Raw genomic sequence first — 16339 nt, forward strand, 5'->3', positions numbered from 1 at the left:
ATCGCTTCTCAGCTCCTTGGAGCTAAGATCAAGCGTAGTGTCTGTTCTTATCAGTTTAATATCTGATAGGTCCTTTATTTGAGGACTGTATATTAAATTGATTTTTGAAACAAGGGGATGGAATAGGAGCTTGCTCTGTCCACCCCATGCATTGACCTGGTATTGCAGTGTCTCCAGGACCAGTGCCTCTCCTTTTGGGGAAAACTGTCTGGTTAGAAAAGCAGAAAAAGTTTCACTCTAAAGATGCTGATTTGAGAAGATTTTTTTAAAGTAGTTAAAAAAATCAGGCCTCTTTAGCACTTTGGTTTCTTCATGACAACATATTGTTAAAATATCTTGGGAGTGTTTTCTGAGTTTACAGATGTAAGTTTCTTTGTCTTGCTAGAGGATTGTTTTAAAAGCTGGGATTCTTCTGTTTGTTTTGAGTCTTTTCAACAACATGAGAGACAAATGCTTTCCAGACTGAGGGTCTGTTTGGGAGATGGTTGGTTGGGGGGGGGGGTTGTGTGTGTCTGTGTGTGTGGGGGGGAACACAGATTGGTAATATTCGAGTCACATGTATATCAATAACTGGATGAGTTACACAGACTTCTCTCCACCCAGCCTACGTTCCATGTATCTTGACTGAGCCTGCCGCCCACCATCCCAGAGCAGAAGCCTGAGCCCCACCGCACTCCCTCAATTACAGCCCAGGAGGCTGTGGCCACAATAAAAGCCCCTGGTGGCCACATTTGAGAAATGCTGGAGCCTCACAGTAAACAAATCCCAGCAGGTTTGTCACTCCCTGTCCCCCACCCTGGGGATTTCCTGCCCTCTCCCACCCAGACCAACCTTCCTGGAAGTTCCCACCCCCTATGTATTTACTGCCCTTTCTCCTCGCCAAGGGAACCCGCCAGCAACTCCCTGATAATCCCTCCCTCAACTGGCTCCACCGCAGCCATTTCCCTTCCCCGGCCCCTGGGAGGACGGAATGAGCTGGAGCAAAACATGGATGTTGCGCTGCAGCCTGTTAGGGCAAAAAGGGCAATTGGGGACATGTCAGAACAGGAAATCATTTCACAGCACATTTCACAGGCTCCTGCGACTGTGGGGCTTGTTTCCGATCTTTAGTCCGTTCACGTATCCGGGCAGAGTTCCTCTGGGCGGCATCCGCTGGCTCCCTTGACGCCTTCGAGGAGCAGTGGGGGCTGTCCGGGCTTCTCTGCTCAGTGTCCCCGTCAGGCTCCCTTCTTATGACCCTTTGACCGCACTCCTGTCCCTGTTCTTTTATTAGTTGTCCCCCGCAATTAGTGGGTTTCTGAGGCCCTGTGGAACCTCCCCTTAGGCTGGAGGGGGGGATGCGTTAGCATGGGGCGGGCTTTGGGTTTCCCGGAAACCCAATAGACACAGATATTCCAGCTTGTCCTGCATGTGACAGAAAAATTCAAATCTAGGGCTGTCAATTAATCGCAGTTAACTTACACAATTAACTTTAAAAAAATCACGATTAATCTCTTTTAATCACATCGTTAAACAATAGAATACCAATTTAAATTTATTTTTGTTTTTCTACATTTTCAATATATTGATTTCAATTACAACACAGAATACGAAGTGTACAGTGCTCACTATATATAGTTTTATTACAAATATTTACACTGTAAAATATAAAGTACTGCAGTGCAATCTCTTTATCATTAAAGTGCAACTTGCATATGTAGATATTTTTTGTTGCGTAAGTGCACTCAAAAAGAAAACAATGTAAAACTTTAGAGTCCAGTCAGTCCTACTTCTTGTTCAGCCAATCGCTAAGACAAACAAGTTTGTTTACATTTACAAGAATAATGCTGCCCGTGTCTTATATACGTCACCTAAAAGTGAGAACAGGCTCTCTCATGGCACTTTTGTAGCCAGCGTTGCAAGGTATTAATGTGCCAGATATGCTAACATCCATATGCCTTCATACTTCAACCACCATTCCAGAGGACATGCTTCCATGCTGATAATGCTCGTTAAAAGAAAATGCGTTAATTTGTGACTAAAGACCTTGATGAAGAACTGTATGTCTCCTGCTCCATGATTTTATCCGCATTCTGCCATATATTTCGTTTTATGGCAGTCTTGGGTGATGCCCCAGCACATGTTGTTCACTTTAAGAACACTTTCAATGCAAATTTGACAAAACACACAGAAGGTACAACGGGAGATTTCTAGAGATAGCTACAGCGCTCGAGCCAAGGTTTAAGAATCTGAAGAGCCTTCCAAAATCCAAGAGGGACGAGGTGTGAAACATGTTGTCAGAAGTCCTCAAAGAGCAACACTCTGATGCGAACAGTACAGAACCTGAACCACTAGACAGGAAAATCAATCTTTGGTTGGTGGCATCTGACTCAGATGAGGAATATGAATGTACTTTCGCAGGGGCGGCTCTAGCCATTTCGCCACCCCAAGCACGGTGGCACGCCACGGGGGGCGCTCTGCCGGTCGCCTGTCCAGCGGCTCCGGTGGACCTCCCACAGACATGCCTGCGGATGCTCCACCCCAGCTGTGGGACCAGCGGACCCTCTGCAGGCACGTCTGTGGGAGGTCCACTGGAGCCGACTGCCGCCCTCCCGGGACCAGCAGAGCGCCCCCCGTGGCTCCTCTTGGCGTGCTGGGGTCTGGAGCCGTCCCTGTACTTTGGATCATTATTGAGCAGTACCTGTCATCAGCATGGAAGCATGTCCCTGGCCTCTGATTGCTAGAAGCTGGGAGGGGAGAACAGGGGCTGGAGCTCTCCATGGTCGCCTGGTCTGGTCACTCCCTCTGAAGCCCATAGCCAGGGCAGCCTTAGGGGTGGGTGACACCAGGGAATTGCCCAGGGGTACCATGGTCAAGGGTGGTGCTGTACAGTAGCAGAGAGGTGTGTGCTGCTGGTGTAAAGTCAGAATCTGCTCCCGGCTGGCAGGGGAGTGCTGCTTGGGGTGGTGCCCAGATTTCTCCCTGCTCCCTCCCGGCATAGGAACATGGGGGGAGGGAGGGGAAGAGAAGGGGGAGAGAGCGGTGATGAGCGGATACTGCTCCCCCCAATGTTCCTCCGTGCCCCCCTAGGGGGGAGCAAGGAGCGACATCAGGGCTCCCTGCATCCAGGTCACCTTCCCCTTATGCAGCCCAGGTGGGGAAGGTGACCTGGATGCAGGGAGCCCTGATGTCGCTCCTTGCTCCCCCCTCACAGCCCCCTAGCGATGTGCGGAGGAGAAGTGTTCAGGGGCGGCGGGGGGAGCGAGCAGCAATGCCAGCTACTCCATGCATCCAGGTCAGTTTCCCCAAGTGGGCACAGGAGGGGGTGCAGGGGTTAGGGGAAAAGGGGGCACAGTGCAGGGATTACGGGTGCAGGAGGAGGCAGGGGTTAGGGGTGGCAGAGGGGGGCACAGGGTTAGGGGTGCAGAGGTTAGGAGTACCAGAGGGGGGCACAGGATTAGGGGCGTGGGGGAGGACGCAGGGTGAACAGTGCAGGGTTAGAAGCACAGGAAGGGGCATGGGGCTCTCCTGTGGCCCAACCCCACAGGAGACTGACCCCATGTTTAAAGAACAAACCTCTATACTAAGGGCTGCAATATCCACTGGGGTGAGACAAACGGCACCAGCCCCTTGCTGCCCAGCCTGTGAGAGCTCTGACCCTGCGTCTATAAAGGGACCAGCGAATGGAAGTGAAGTGGCTCCGGTTCGCGCTCTGTTAGAGCCCCACCGGGAACAGTGAGCAGAAGTTAAGTTGCCTCCTGTTCTCTAACTGATGGGGGGGGGGGCAGCAGGGATTAGGGGCATGGAGAACGGGGGGGGCCTGACAGGCATTGGGCTGCGGGGTTCCCTGCTGCGGGGCTCCCTGCTGCAGCTCCGCAGACTGGAGCCTGCTCCTCCTGTGCAGGGCCAGCTCCAGCTTTTCTGCCGCCCCAAGCAGGAGGGGGGAAAAGGACAAGCTGTGGCTCTTCGGCGGCAGCTCAACCACACTGCTGCTTCTGTGGTAGTTCGGCGGCGAGTCCTTCCCCCCTTCCTCTTTGGCAGCAATTCGGCGGCAGCTCAAAGACTAAGACAGGGAATGAGGGACCCACTGCTGAATTTCCGCCAAAGGCCCAGACCTGCTGCCCCGATACCGGACGGGCCGCCCCTTTGAACTGGCCGCTCCAAGCACCTGCTTGCTACACTGGTGCCTGGAGCCAGCCCTGCTCCCGGGACAAGCAGGGGCTGGTGCAGAGCGTGGCAGGGCAGGGAGATGACATCTCCCCTAATGGCGGGGCCTTTTCACAGCAAGGGCAGCACCTCCCCGCAGGAGCACAGACCCCACCTACTCCTCCTGCTTTCTCCTGACACCAGCACCACCCTTCCCAGCACCGCCTCATGGCAGCATCTGCTTCCGGACTCGCACCAGAAATGGGAAGTCTGGGCCGGGCCTGGCAGCAGCTGTCAGGAAATGGAAGCAGGAGACACGACCACTCCCATGGTGCTGTGGGGCCCGTCCTGGCTGGTGGGAGATGGAGGCAGTGGACACGACCACTCCCATGGTGCCGTAGGGTTTTCAGGTGGGGTGCCCCCCCCCAGGGTTGGGCTCCAGGGGAGGTTTGGCAGCTTAAGGGACTGGGGGGGGGGGGTTGCTTGGAGGAGGTTTGAGGACCAACAGCGAAGGGGAAGTTGGACACCGGCCAGAATACCAGGAGACAAGGCAGGTGAGGTGATACCTGTTACTGGACCAGCATTGGAGCCACACAGGGTCTTCTTCATGCAGGGGAAAGGTGCTCAGAGCATCACAGTTCAATAGAAGGTGGAACGCTCTGCCCCGAACACCAGACATTCCCCTACTTCCTGGAATGGGGGGGGCTGTCCCCATTGTCCTGTAAACAGCCCCACCATGTACCCCAGAGGTGGCTGCATCTTAGCACCAAGACACCAGTTGTCACTGCTCCAGAGGAGATGGTACATACAGGCCATTGCTCTACGTGGCCACCAGACGTCACAGACTGTGCACTGTCTTAGCTGGCCCCACACGTTACTGCCTCAAGAGGTGAGGTACACACAGGCTACTACTCAAACTGGGCACCTGGGGTCACTGCAGCAATGGTTGGGGGGGATACATGCAGGGCACTGCTGCACATGGCCACCAGGGAGCACTGCAGCAATGGTGGTGGTGTGGGGGGATGATAAACAGGCCACTGCCTGAAGTGGCCACTACCACAATGGTGTGGGGAGAGGGGGAGGGAGATACCAATAGGGCACTGCCACACCAGGGCACCACGGGGAGGTCACTGCTCCAATTAGTAGAGATACACATCGGGTAGTGCCCCAACTGGGGGCCCTACCGCAGAGAGAGAGGGGGCGGGGGAGAGAAGAGGAAATCAAAGGCCACTGCCTCACTTAGCCACCAGGGTTCACTACCTAAATAGGGGGGATAAACACACGGGGCACTGCCCCACCTGACCAGCAGGGGTCATTGCCCCAATTGGGGGATATACAGAGGGTATTGCCCCATGGGGATGCCAGGGATCAGTGCCTGCCATACCTGGCACAGGGGTAGAGGGGATAGGGTGACCAGATGTCCCGATTTAATAGGGACAGTCCCAATATTCGGAGCTTTTTCTTATGTAGGTGCCTATTACCCTCCACCCCGTCCCGATTCTTCACACTTTCTATCTGGTCACCCTGGGGGGGGGGGGGAGGAGGCTACACACAGGGCACTGCCATACTTGGCCACCAGTGCACATCCCTAGTGGGGGAGTGACGCACACCAGGAGCAGGGCTCACTGCCACAGAGGGGTTGGAAGATACCCAGGGCACTGCCTGACACGGCCACCCAGGCACCCTGCCACCTTGGGGGAGGTGAAGAACACACCTCAGGCACTGACTCCTCTGGCTACCAGTGCTCACTGGCCCAATGCAGGGGTTGGGGGGAGTAAATACACACAGGGGACTGCCCCACCTGGGCATCACGAGTCACCGAGATGAGAGTGGGATACGCAGAGGGCACTGCCCCAATGGCTGATATACATACAGGGCCCTGCCTCACCTACCCACCAGCGCTCACAGGCGCAATGGCAGTGGTGGGGTCACATAGGCAACTGCCCTCAGTGGCCACCAGGGGTCGCTGCAGCAATGCTAGGGGGGATACATGCCAGGCATTGCTGCCCCTCGCCACCAGGAGTCACTGCTCCTACAAGAAGGCACCTACAGGACACTCCCGTGCCTGGCCAGCAGGGGTCACTATCACTGGGGAGGGGCTATGGGGAAGCAGAGAAAGAGCAACTAACTGCAGTGGGGAAAATCGTCATCTACCGGGGAGAAAGAACGGACTCCGCTAGGACATCGCACCAACTCCGGCCAGGCTGGAGACCAGCAATTCGGGGCTGGAGCAGCTCCAGCTGGAGGCTGGGCAGAGGCAGGTGACCTCGGTCTCTGTGCTGAGCAGGCAGCGAGGAGGGACAGGGAACCCCCCGGCCAGGGTCTTGCAGCCCAAGGAGGGGGAGATCTGTGGCAGTTTTGGAGTAGCTGGTTCAGCAGCCGTGAGCCGCACGCTTGTCCCTGCCTGAGCTCTCCAGGAGCACATAACACACAGGTGTGCACTGGGTGTAGGCACCAGTGTAACGACAGGGCCAGACCCTGCTGAGTGCTGCCTGTGAGAGACAGGGGCAGAGTCAGACGGGCAGATGGGGGCAGGAGATGACAGGGCCAGCGGCCATGAGCTGAACCCATCACAAGTCCAGCCTGTGACGTCACCATCCGTCCCTGCAGCTCTCCATCTGTCCCGCTGTCCGTCAACTCTCAACTCCCATCCATCCCCAATGTATGCCACACCCCCCCCTTCACCCATCTGCCTCACACACTCATCTATTTCCTCATGCATCCTGCTGTCCCTCTGATTGGCCCTGCAGTGCCCAGCACAAGGAGGCATAGTGGACCCTGAGCGAGGCTTTTGGGTGATGCAGTAATGGAGCTAGCGGGTGATAAGGGGGGTTCTGAGCATCTCTAATCCTGTGCCCAAAGCCATGACTGCGAGCCCACTCCTCTCAGTCTCAGACCCCACAGCCCCAAAGACATGACTGGCCACTCACGTTGTGACCCAGTGACAGCAATGAGGTCTCCCCGAAGATAGGGGGTGGGAGGAGCAACCCCCTTATCCTGGCAGGCAGGACACATCCTTCCCAGTATGGCACAGACCTTGCCCGTGGGCAGACAGACCCAGCTGAGCCCATAGGAGACTGGGGGAGGAGGAGCAGAGGAAGAGGATGAAGGCAACTGAACATGAGAGCCCATAGGAGACTGGGGGAGGGGGAGCAGAGGAAGAGGATGAAGGCAACTGAACATGAGAGGTGTCCATGAAAGGAGAGAGAGAGAGTTTGAGTGTAAGTTGGCCAACACAGAGAGAGAAATCTCGGAGAAAGAAAGAAACTCAGAACAGAGAGTCACCCTCATGGATCCAACTTTCTGCTAGGGAGCACACACCTCTCCTGGCCAGAGAGATGATCAGCCCCCACAAATGGCAACATCATCTCCCTTGAAGCCACAGCTAGTCCGGAAACCCACACCCAGGTAACGGGACGTCCCTGCCTGGAGCCAGGAGGGCTGTGACCAGAGCCCTTCCCAAACCAGACACTTCTCTCACCGACAGAGACAGCTACTCTCATCCCAGCTGGGCAGGTCTTGCCTGGCACCAACAGGATTCACCCTGTCACTGCTCTCGCTCACTTTCCATCTCACCTCGGGGCTGGACTCCGTCCCCACGACTTCTTTTCCCTTGGTATGAAACACAACACAAGAGGAAGAGAAAAAGCAATGGTGGCGAGGCTCCTCTTCTCGCTACTCCGGCACCCCAGGGCTCCAGCTTCAACCCTCCTCCCATTCTGCCATCACAGCTACAATTAGAAATCTGAGCCCGGGACTCACACCTGGTTGTCTCCCCAATCCTTGGCGCTGTCCAGCATGTCTCCCTCCACAGAAGTCACCTGGCCTCATCTTAGACTCCATCTTCATATTGCTCTTCTCCTTCCCAGAGCTCCTGCTCTGCTCCTCAGACCTGTCTGTGCTCAGCTCTGCAGGCAGAGGGGAAGGGGCATGATGGGAACACACGCCCCATTGCAGACACCACGCAGCATCCACAGGGCTACCAAACCACGTCACCTTCGGCCAAAACCACCCCCCACCCTGAGGGAGCAAAAAGCCTTCGTGAGCTCAGCACACACAAGCCAGGAAAAGATTAACACCCACACCCAGCCCAGCCAAAGTGGGAGCTTCCCCCACTTCCCGGCCACAGGCCCACGGGGCTCATGGATGGAGGAGTTTGGGGGGCTGTGGGGGCCCCTGAAGGACTAGCTCAGCATGTGAATGAGTGACTGGGGTGTATGTGGGGGCCAGACTGTGGGTTGGGGTGTCCAGGAGGACCCCAGGGAAGGGACTAGGGGGATTAGGGATAGAGGAGGGTGGGGTTACCAAGGTGCATTGTGGGAATGTGGGATTTAGAGAGCCCAGAGTGGATGGGTGGGGGCGGGTTGGAGGACCCCACAGTGGCTGAAAAGGGGAACCCGGCAGGTTGGGGGGCAGCAGAGATTGGAGCTGAGGAACCTCCCACCCTGGGGATGGACTGGGAGAGTGGGGGGATGGGAAAGTGGGGCCCAGCAATGGAGAAATGGGCTGGAGGCGATTAGGGGCAGGGCGCTGAGGACGGGGAGGGGCAGGAGGAAGGGGGGATGGGGCGCTGAGGACAGGGGGGAGGAGGAGGTCATCGGGGGTGGGGTGAGAGGAGGAGGTCGGCGTTGGGGCGCTGAGGATGGGGGGGAGGAGGTCAGGGGCGAAGGGAAAGGCCAGGCAGAGTGTACAGGATGGGGGAGGGGACGCTGGGGGCTGAGGGATCCCCACAGATGGGGATGGGGATGGCGAGAGGGTCACAACAGAAGGGGAGACACGGGGGGGCAGGTTGGGGGGGCTTGAAGGGGCTGTTGGGGCCCTACAGAGGGGGAGGAGGGTAGGATGAGGATGAGGATGGGGGGAGGAGGAATGGGGGCAGGGTGCTGAGGAGAGGGAGGAGGAGGTCGGGGTGCTGAGGATGGGGGGAGGAGGAGGGTGGGGTGCTGAGGGGGAGGGGATGGGAGGGGAGGGTGCTGAGGACAGGGATGGGGGAGGAGGAGGCGGGGGGCAGGGTGCTGAGGACGGGGATGGGGGAAGGAGGAGGAAGGGTGGGGGAGGCAAAGGGAAAGGCCAGGCAGAGCGGACAGGGTGGGGGAGGGGACGCCGGGGGCGGGGCTGGGCCTGGCGCCTGAAACTGGGCCAATCACCGCCCCGCCCCAGCGCCCCTCGGACCGGCCCCACCCCGCCGGCTCCCACGCGGGATTCGAATCCCAACGGCCGCAGCGCGCGCCGGGGGTGGGGGGCAGCGAAGCCTCGGGGCGAGGGAACTGGGGCCTCCCCCCACGCGCCGAGTCTCTGTCCCGCGCTCTCTCCACCAATCAGGGAGCGGGGAGGGGCGCGGCGAAGTGACGAGTTACGGCCCCTCCTCCAATAGAGGCCGCGTGTGAGAGAGAGAGAGAGAGAGAACTACGCTTCCCAGAGTGCACCGGGAGGGGCGCGTTGTCTGAGCAACCGAGTCGTCATCTCAGCTCTGAGACGAGCCAGGAACTACAACTCCCAGCCTGCCCCGGGGCGCCTCCGTCCTCTCCAGCCCAGGTGAGGGCGGGTCCCTGGGTCAACCCGACACCTCCCGCCCCCAACACAACTCCTCATCCCCGCCCCGCCCCCAGAGAGCCCCGGCCCCGCCCCCCTCCGGCTCCTGACGCGAACTCGCAGCTCCCGGCCCCGCCCCCCCCGTTTCTCCCTTGGCCTCATCTCGCCCCACTCAGGGGCGGGGCTGTTGGATGGAGCCATATGGAAATACGGGGGAGGGGCAGGGCTGGGAGCCAGGACTCCTGGGTTCTCCCCCAGCTCTGGGGGGAGAGGGGGGAGGGGAGGGGAGGGGGGCAGAGTGGGGGAGGGGCTGGGGTGCCTGCTGCCCTCGCGGTGACCAGCAGAGCCCCCCCCTGCAGCTTGCCCCCCCCCCACGCACTGGGTGTGCTGGTGCCTGGAGCCGCCCCTGGTTCCAGCCCCTCTGCCCAGGCAGCTCCCCCAGCCTGACACACACACCCAGCCCCTGCACCCGCCCACCCCAGGGCTCCTCAGCCCAGAGGGGAGCCCCCGGCTGAGTGGGGAATCAGAACCCCCCGAAATTACCCTGGGACCAGCATGATCTGCCTCCGCCCTGCCCTGCTCCGCATGTATTCGGAGTGAGTCAGTTTCCCTGTCCCAACATGTGTCCTGCCCTGTGTCTCTTCTCCTCCCCAGCTCCCTCCAAACCACCCCATTTCCCTGCACCCCGGGCTGGGTCTCTGCCAACCCCCCTTCTCCCCTCCTGACCCCAAGATCCCCTGCCCCTGCAGGTCTATGGGGCTGGGTCTCTCCCTCCCCCCTTCTCCCCCCATCCCCTCATCCCTTCCCCCAATAGCTCCCTGCCCCTGCAGGTCTATGGGGCTGGGTCTCTCCCTGAAGCCCCGCCCCCAGCGCGGGGCTCACAGACAATCCCCGCCCGCCGGCTGTGACGTGCGCTGACGTGATCACTCTCTGCAGGCGACTCATCCACTCGAGACCAAAACGACAGAAGGTGTCACGTGTCCATGGGCGGGGTTATGCAGATGAGCAGTGTCTGGCGGCAGGACGCAGAGCAGCGAGAGGAACCGAAGGAGCCCGGCGGAGAGAATTCTCTGCGTGTGGACAGAATCCGGTGTGGGGAGTTCGTGCTGTGGGTGCCTGCGCCGGAGTCACTTCGGGGCAGTGATTGCCACTGAGCTGCATAGTGACCAAGGGCGTGTAAATGGGGTGTGGTGCCTGGCGGGGAGCAGCTCATGGTGAAAAGAAAGCAGCAGATCCTGTCCTAGCAGTGGTTTGTGGGGGTTTCTTTGCAACCATGAGTGGGATTGTTGTGGGTGCAACTAGACCCCCCACTTCTCTGGTGGGGCGGGGCCTCTACTGTCTGCCTTGGGGAGGGAGGGGTCCATGATGTCACAGCCCATGGGGGAGGGGAGGTTGAATCATGTTTCTGAAGTGGGAGAGCAACTTCCTCGGCTCCCACTCACTCTGCACTAGGGGGCTGGGCTGGGATCTCTAGGGAGGGGAGCACAGGAAAAAACAGTCTCCCCTATGGAACCCAGGAGTCCTGGCTCCCAGTCCCCCTGCTCTAGACCCCCTCCACTCCCAGAGCCAGGGATAGAACCCAGGAGTCCTGGCTCTCCCCCTGACACACACTGTAACCACTGGACCCCACTCCCCTCCCAGGGCTGGAGATAGAATCCAGGAATTCTGACCACCAACCCCCCGCCCCCGCTCTGACCACTAGACCCCACACTCCCCTTTTAGATTTTAGTCCCGCTGCCTCTTCTATCCACCCACCCCACCTGTCCATCCCTTTGCTGCAGGTTTCTGGGGTGTCACCCCTGCTCTGCACTCCCCCAGTGCAGCCCAAGGCTTTTCCTCCCCCCAACCACACATCCTCACCCCCCTCGTGCTGGATCATCTGCTTGGCCCCCTGCCCCCTCTCGGGATGCGCTGTGCGGCGTGGCTGGGGATTGTGCAACAGCCGAGCACCAGGCAACACAGAACGGACACCACATGCCCTGCCCCACCTCATCTGAGCTGCTCTCCAGGTGCACCTGGGCCCTTCTGCCCCACAGGGGGTGAGCTGCAGCCTCCGCCACACTTCACAGAGGGGTTAAGTGTCAGGCCAGCCAGCCCTTGTAAGATGGGGAAATCACCACCAGGGTCGACGGTATGGGGGCTGTGACATATAGAGAAACGGTTGTTGCACTGGCAGAGGGCAGCTGAGCATGCACACACACACACACACACACAATTGCAAACATACACGAACACATGCATGAATCCAGCCACACACACACACAATTGCTAATATACACAAACACCCACATAAATCCAGCCAACATCAACACAACTACTAACAGATGCCAACACGTGCACAAATCCAGCCACATGAACACACACACATTTGCAAAGCCACAAACACAACCCCCAGAGCTGTAATAACACCCCCCCACACACACACTCAAAACCCTTGCAGAAACCACACAAACACATGCAGAAATCAATTCATCCATCCATCCACCCACCCACACATACACCATCCCCATTCTGTGCACACACCTTGGGTCACTGTGACACTGAAGACTTCAGTTGGATGAGGGGCCCAGCACCATGTGTCTTTCCAAAAAAGGTTGAGCAATTCCCTATGTGTGGCTTCATGCAGGTGATGGCTGATTCCCCCAACTTACAGCCAGGGGTGAGCTCCAGCCAGTTCACACCCATTCACAAGAACCGGTTGTTAAATTTAGAAGCCTTTTTAGAACCGGTGGTTCCAGGACACCTGGGGGTCTGTACTATTGACACAGACTAAGTGACAGGGACAAAACACTCAAATCCCGCCTGGTGCGGGGAGCCAGGTTTGCTCTTCAAATTCTGTCGCTGGTACATTTCCAGGCCTGGGAATGTCCCACAACAGCATTTAATGGGAAGCTGCCTGCAGAACAGTTACACTGCACAGAGCTCCTGTGGAGGAGGGGTGGGAATTAGTAACATTTTGAGGATCGTTTGGGAAAGGAGCCTTTGCTGACAAGATTTGTCTCTGTTCATATTTCACCTTCAGGTGTTATGTTGAGGGATCTTTAGTATATTTTTGTGAGGTTAATAACTATCTCCTCAACTTTATTTACTCAACTTAAAAATTGGTGTCACTTGATTTTTGCATCTCCCTGTGAAAATACAACTGACGCATGTGGCTTTCCACAGGGGGTCATGATGTTAAAGTTAAGGAATTCAGTCTCTGTACTTCTGGGGGGAGTGTTGCTTTTTTACAGCTGCCTCAGGGCCAGGCACACTGGGCTGTTAGCTGCACCCACTGTCCTTGCCAGGGGCCCCTGCTGAACCCTGGGCGGCTGCACTGCCATGCTGGGGTGACTGTGCAGGTAGAGAAGCTGCTGTGGAGCAATGTAGAGCAGGTGCAGGAAGGAGACGGGGTCACTATTCTCATTCTGAACTGCACCGTTTTCCAAATTTGGGACTAGATTCATAGCTTCATAGAATTAAGGTCAGAAGGGACCATTATGATCATCTAGTCTGACCTCCTGCACAATGCAGGCCACAGAATCTCACCCACCCACTCCTGTAACAAACCCCTAACCTATGTCTGAGTTATTGAAGTCCTCAAATTGTGGCTTAAAGACATCAAGGTGCAGGGAATCCTCCAGCAAGTGACCTGAGCCCCACGCTGCAGAGGAAGGCGAATGTCCGAGAACAATTCTAGGGGAAGGTGAACACAGAGCAATGACACTGGAGATGCCCAGACCTCCAATAGGGGCAGTGTGGCAATTACTAATGGGAAGATCATTTGTGAAATTAGTCGTCACTGACAAGATTTGTCTCTGTTCCTATTTCACGCTATGGTGTTAGTTAGAGGAATCAGTACAGATTTTTACTATATTAATTAAACACTTAATTTTATTTAATCAAGCCAAAAACTAAGTATCACTTATTTTTTCTCTGTCCTAGCAAGAATGAATTGAATTTTGTGACTTTCTGGAAAGTGCAGCGAGATTAGTCTCTGTGTTTATGAACTGATGTTTTCCTCTCACAGGTCAGTGCCTGCATTGAAATACCAAGAGGGATCTAAGGGCTGGTGTACACTGGGCACTGAACTGGCAAAGCGATGTCTTCCAGGGTGTGACCCCCCACAAACCCATATAGTTAAGGTGACCTAAGCCCGGGTTAGATAGTGCTAAAGAAAAGGAAGAATTGTTCTGTCCATGCAGCTATTACAGGGATGGGAAAATCCCTCCAGTCACTGTCTACTCCAAAGTGCTATAGCAGTGCCACAGCAGCGTTTTAAGTGTAGACAGAGTGAAACTAGATTTATCTCCAGTTCGCACTATGGATGCTCAGGCACTAAGACTACAATAATAATAACAACAACAGTGCTTGCGTAGTTGGCAGGATTCGAACCTGCGCAGGGAGACCCCAATGGATTTCTAGTCCATCGCCTTAACCACTCGGCCACAACTACTTGACATGCATCCATTTCACTGCATGATGATTTTGTTCTCACTGAATTGTCACTTCAAATTGTTTGCTCAGACCAGCTTCCCCAGCACACTCACGGCTGCCCATCAGTGTAAGTGTGTCCTTGGGTGAACAGCGAGAATTCCTGCCCATTTCCCTTCCGGGTGGAGCAGGATGAGAGTGTGTTTGTGTGAACGACATTGCTGTAGATTGTTGTTCATTCCCCACTCTGACAATTCAGACAGTCCCTTTCCTAGTCAAATCTCCAGCACATCGTTCCACTAGCAGGGGGCAGGATTTCTCTGGGGCACTGAGGGCTGGTGCGTGAACTCAGCCTTGCATTCCACCCTTGATGTTTGATGGACTAACAACAGCAGCAGAAAGAAAGAGCGGAGCCAATATCTCCCTGGCGGGGATGCAGGTGCCATGACCCCTCTGTCTGACCGTCGTCATTGCAGGAGAAAAAGGTTCACTGGCATCGAATGCCCTGGCTCAGACCAGAGACACAGGGAGGTTTTGCTGTTCATGGATCTGTGCAAAGGAAATTTTGTCTCTGTGTGAAACTGAGGTCAGAAATGAAACGTCCACATGGTGGCCCAGTGCTCTAGGGAATGTGGGTGAAGGACTCAGGCTGAGAAATGATTTAACAGGGGTTTGTTTCAATTTATTGCCCTGATTAAAATCTATGGCTAAAAGGCAGCCATGTTGTTAGTACTTGTACCTGTGTAGGGACACCCCAGTGGGTGTCAAGTCCAGGGGCAGTTGATTATTTTATCAAGGTACAAATTTCTTGGTCAAGGCCTAGGCTCCAGAGAAAACAATACACTGCTGATAAGAAGAAGTACGTCAAAAGATTTTGCAGCCACCATGGGCATAACTATGATGTGTCGTGTTTCACTCTTTATACCTGGCGCCACCTCCTTTCCCTTTAGCCTTGTAGTTGACCAAGGGCAAAGCTGAACATCTCCTCAGATACCAGGGAGTGTTTGTGTCCATTCCTGGGAGCTACACAGGGGTTTGATGTTGTTGCTTTCAATCCTCTGGCTCTGCCGGGATAAGGAACAATTCAGGCTGTCACTGAACTGAAGGAGGAGGATCAGTTTGTGACAGGGAGAGGGCCGCCTCCTCTTAAAGGTGTTTGTCTGGCTGGCAGTCCTGGTTCCCAGGTCTCGCCCATGGGGCTCCAGCAGTTTTGGGAGCGGGTCACTCCCTTGGCCCCACCTGCTGCCCCCAGGCGCTCCCTGCCAGGGACCCCAGCAGTGCAGCGGAGCTGAGCAGCATCTGTCTGCTCGCTCCAGTGGCTGCCGGCCCCTCCCCATGGCAGGGCAGGGTGGGTCTGTGCCTCCGTGCGCTGCCCCTGTCCTGAGCCCCTGCAGCCAATGGGACACTGCGGGGGTGATGCCTGGGGGCAGCAGCACACGGAGGCCCCCCAGCCTGCCCCGCCTTGGAACCCCAGGTAAGCGCCGCACCCCTGACCCCCTCCCAGAGCCTGCACCCCCACCCCTCCTCCTGTTCCTCCTACCCCCTGCCCCAGCCCAGAGCCTGCACCACCATCCCCTCCCCACATACACCCTCCTCCCTGCAAACTCCTTCCCAGAGCCTGCACCCCTCTCCACAGACACCTGCCCCCAACTCCCTCCCACAGCCTGCACCCTCTCCCTCCACACACACCCTCCCACCCACCCTAATCTCCCTCCCAGAGCCTGCACCCCCACCCCTCCTCCTGTTCCCCCTACCCCCTGCCCCAGCCCAGAGCCTGCACCACCATCCCCTCCCCACATACACCCTCCTCCCTGCAAACTCCCTCCCAGAGCCTGCACCCCTCTCCACAGACACCTGCCCCCAACTCCCTCCCACAGCCTGCACCCCCTCCCTCCACACACACCCTCCCACCCACCCTAATCTCCCTCCCAGAGCCTGCACCCCCACCCCTCCTCCTGTTCCCCCCACCCCCTGCCCCAGCCCAGAGCCTGCACCCAGCACCCAAACTCCCAGAGCCATAACAAGGAATTTTTGTGCCCGAGGCAAGGGCCGGCTCCAGGCTCTTTGGCTGCAGGTCCTTGAGTCCCTGTCGGAGGGAAGGACCTGCTGCCCAATTGCTGCCGCTGCTTCATTCATCCTTCGGCGGCAATTCAGCAGCGGGTCCCTGAGTCCCTCTTGGAGAAAAGGACCCACTGACGAATTGCTGCTGAAGAAGTGGCAGCAGTAGAGCTGCCGCCGAAGCACCTCTGATCGTGGTAGAGCTGCGCCC

At 56.9% G+C, this 16339-nt stretch overlaps 2 non-coding genes across 2 annotated transcripts; one reads left to right on the top strand and one right to left on the bottom strand.

The window, feature by feature from the left end:
* On the top strand, positions 1–193 carry LOC123360428. The gene has a single exon (XR_006576013.1). It is a non-coding gene; the product is annotated as a U2 spliceosomal RNA (small nuclear RNA).
* Positions 194–14010: 13817 nt separating this feature from the next.
* TRNAS-AGA lies at positions 14011–14092 on the bottom strand. The gene has a single exon. It is a non-coding gene; the product is annotated as a tRNA-Ser (tRNA).
* Between the last annotated feature and the right edge of the window lie 2247 nt (positions 14093–16339).

The sequence above is a fragment of the Mauremys mutica genome, unplaced genomic scaffold, assembly GCF_020497125.1.
Source record: "Mauremys mutica isolate MM-2020 ecotype Southern unplaced genomic scaffold, ASM2049712v1 Super-Scaffold_100264, whole genome shotgun sequence".
In the NCBI taxonomy this organism is placed as follows: domain Eukaryota; kingdom Metazoa; phylum Chordata; order Testudines; family Geoemydidae; genus Mauremys; species Mauremys mutica.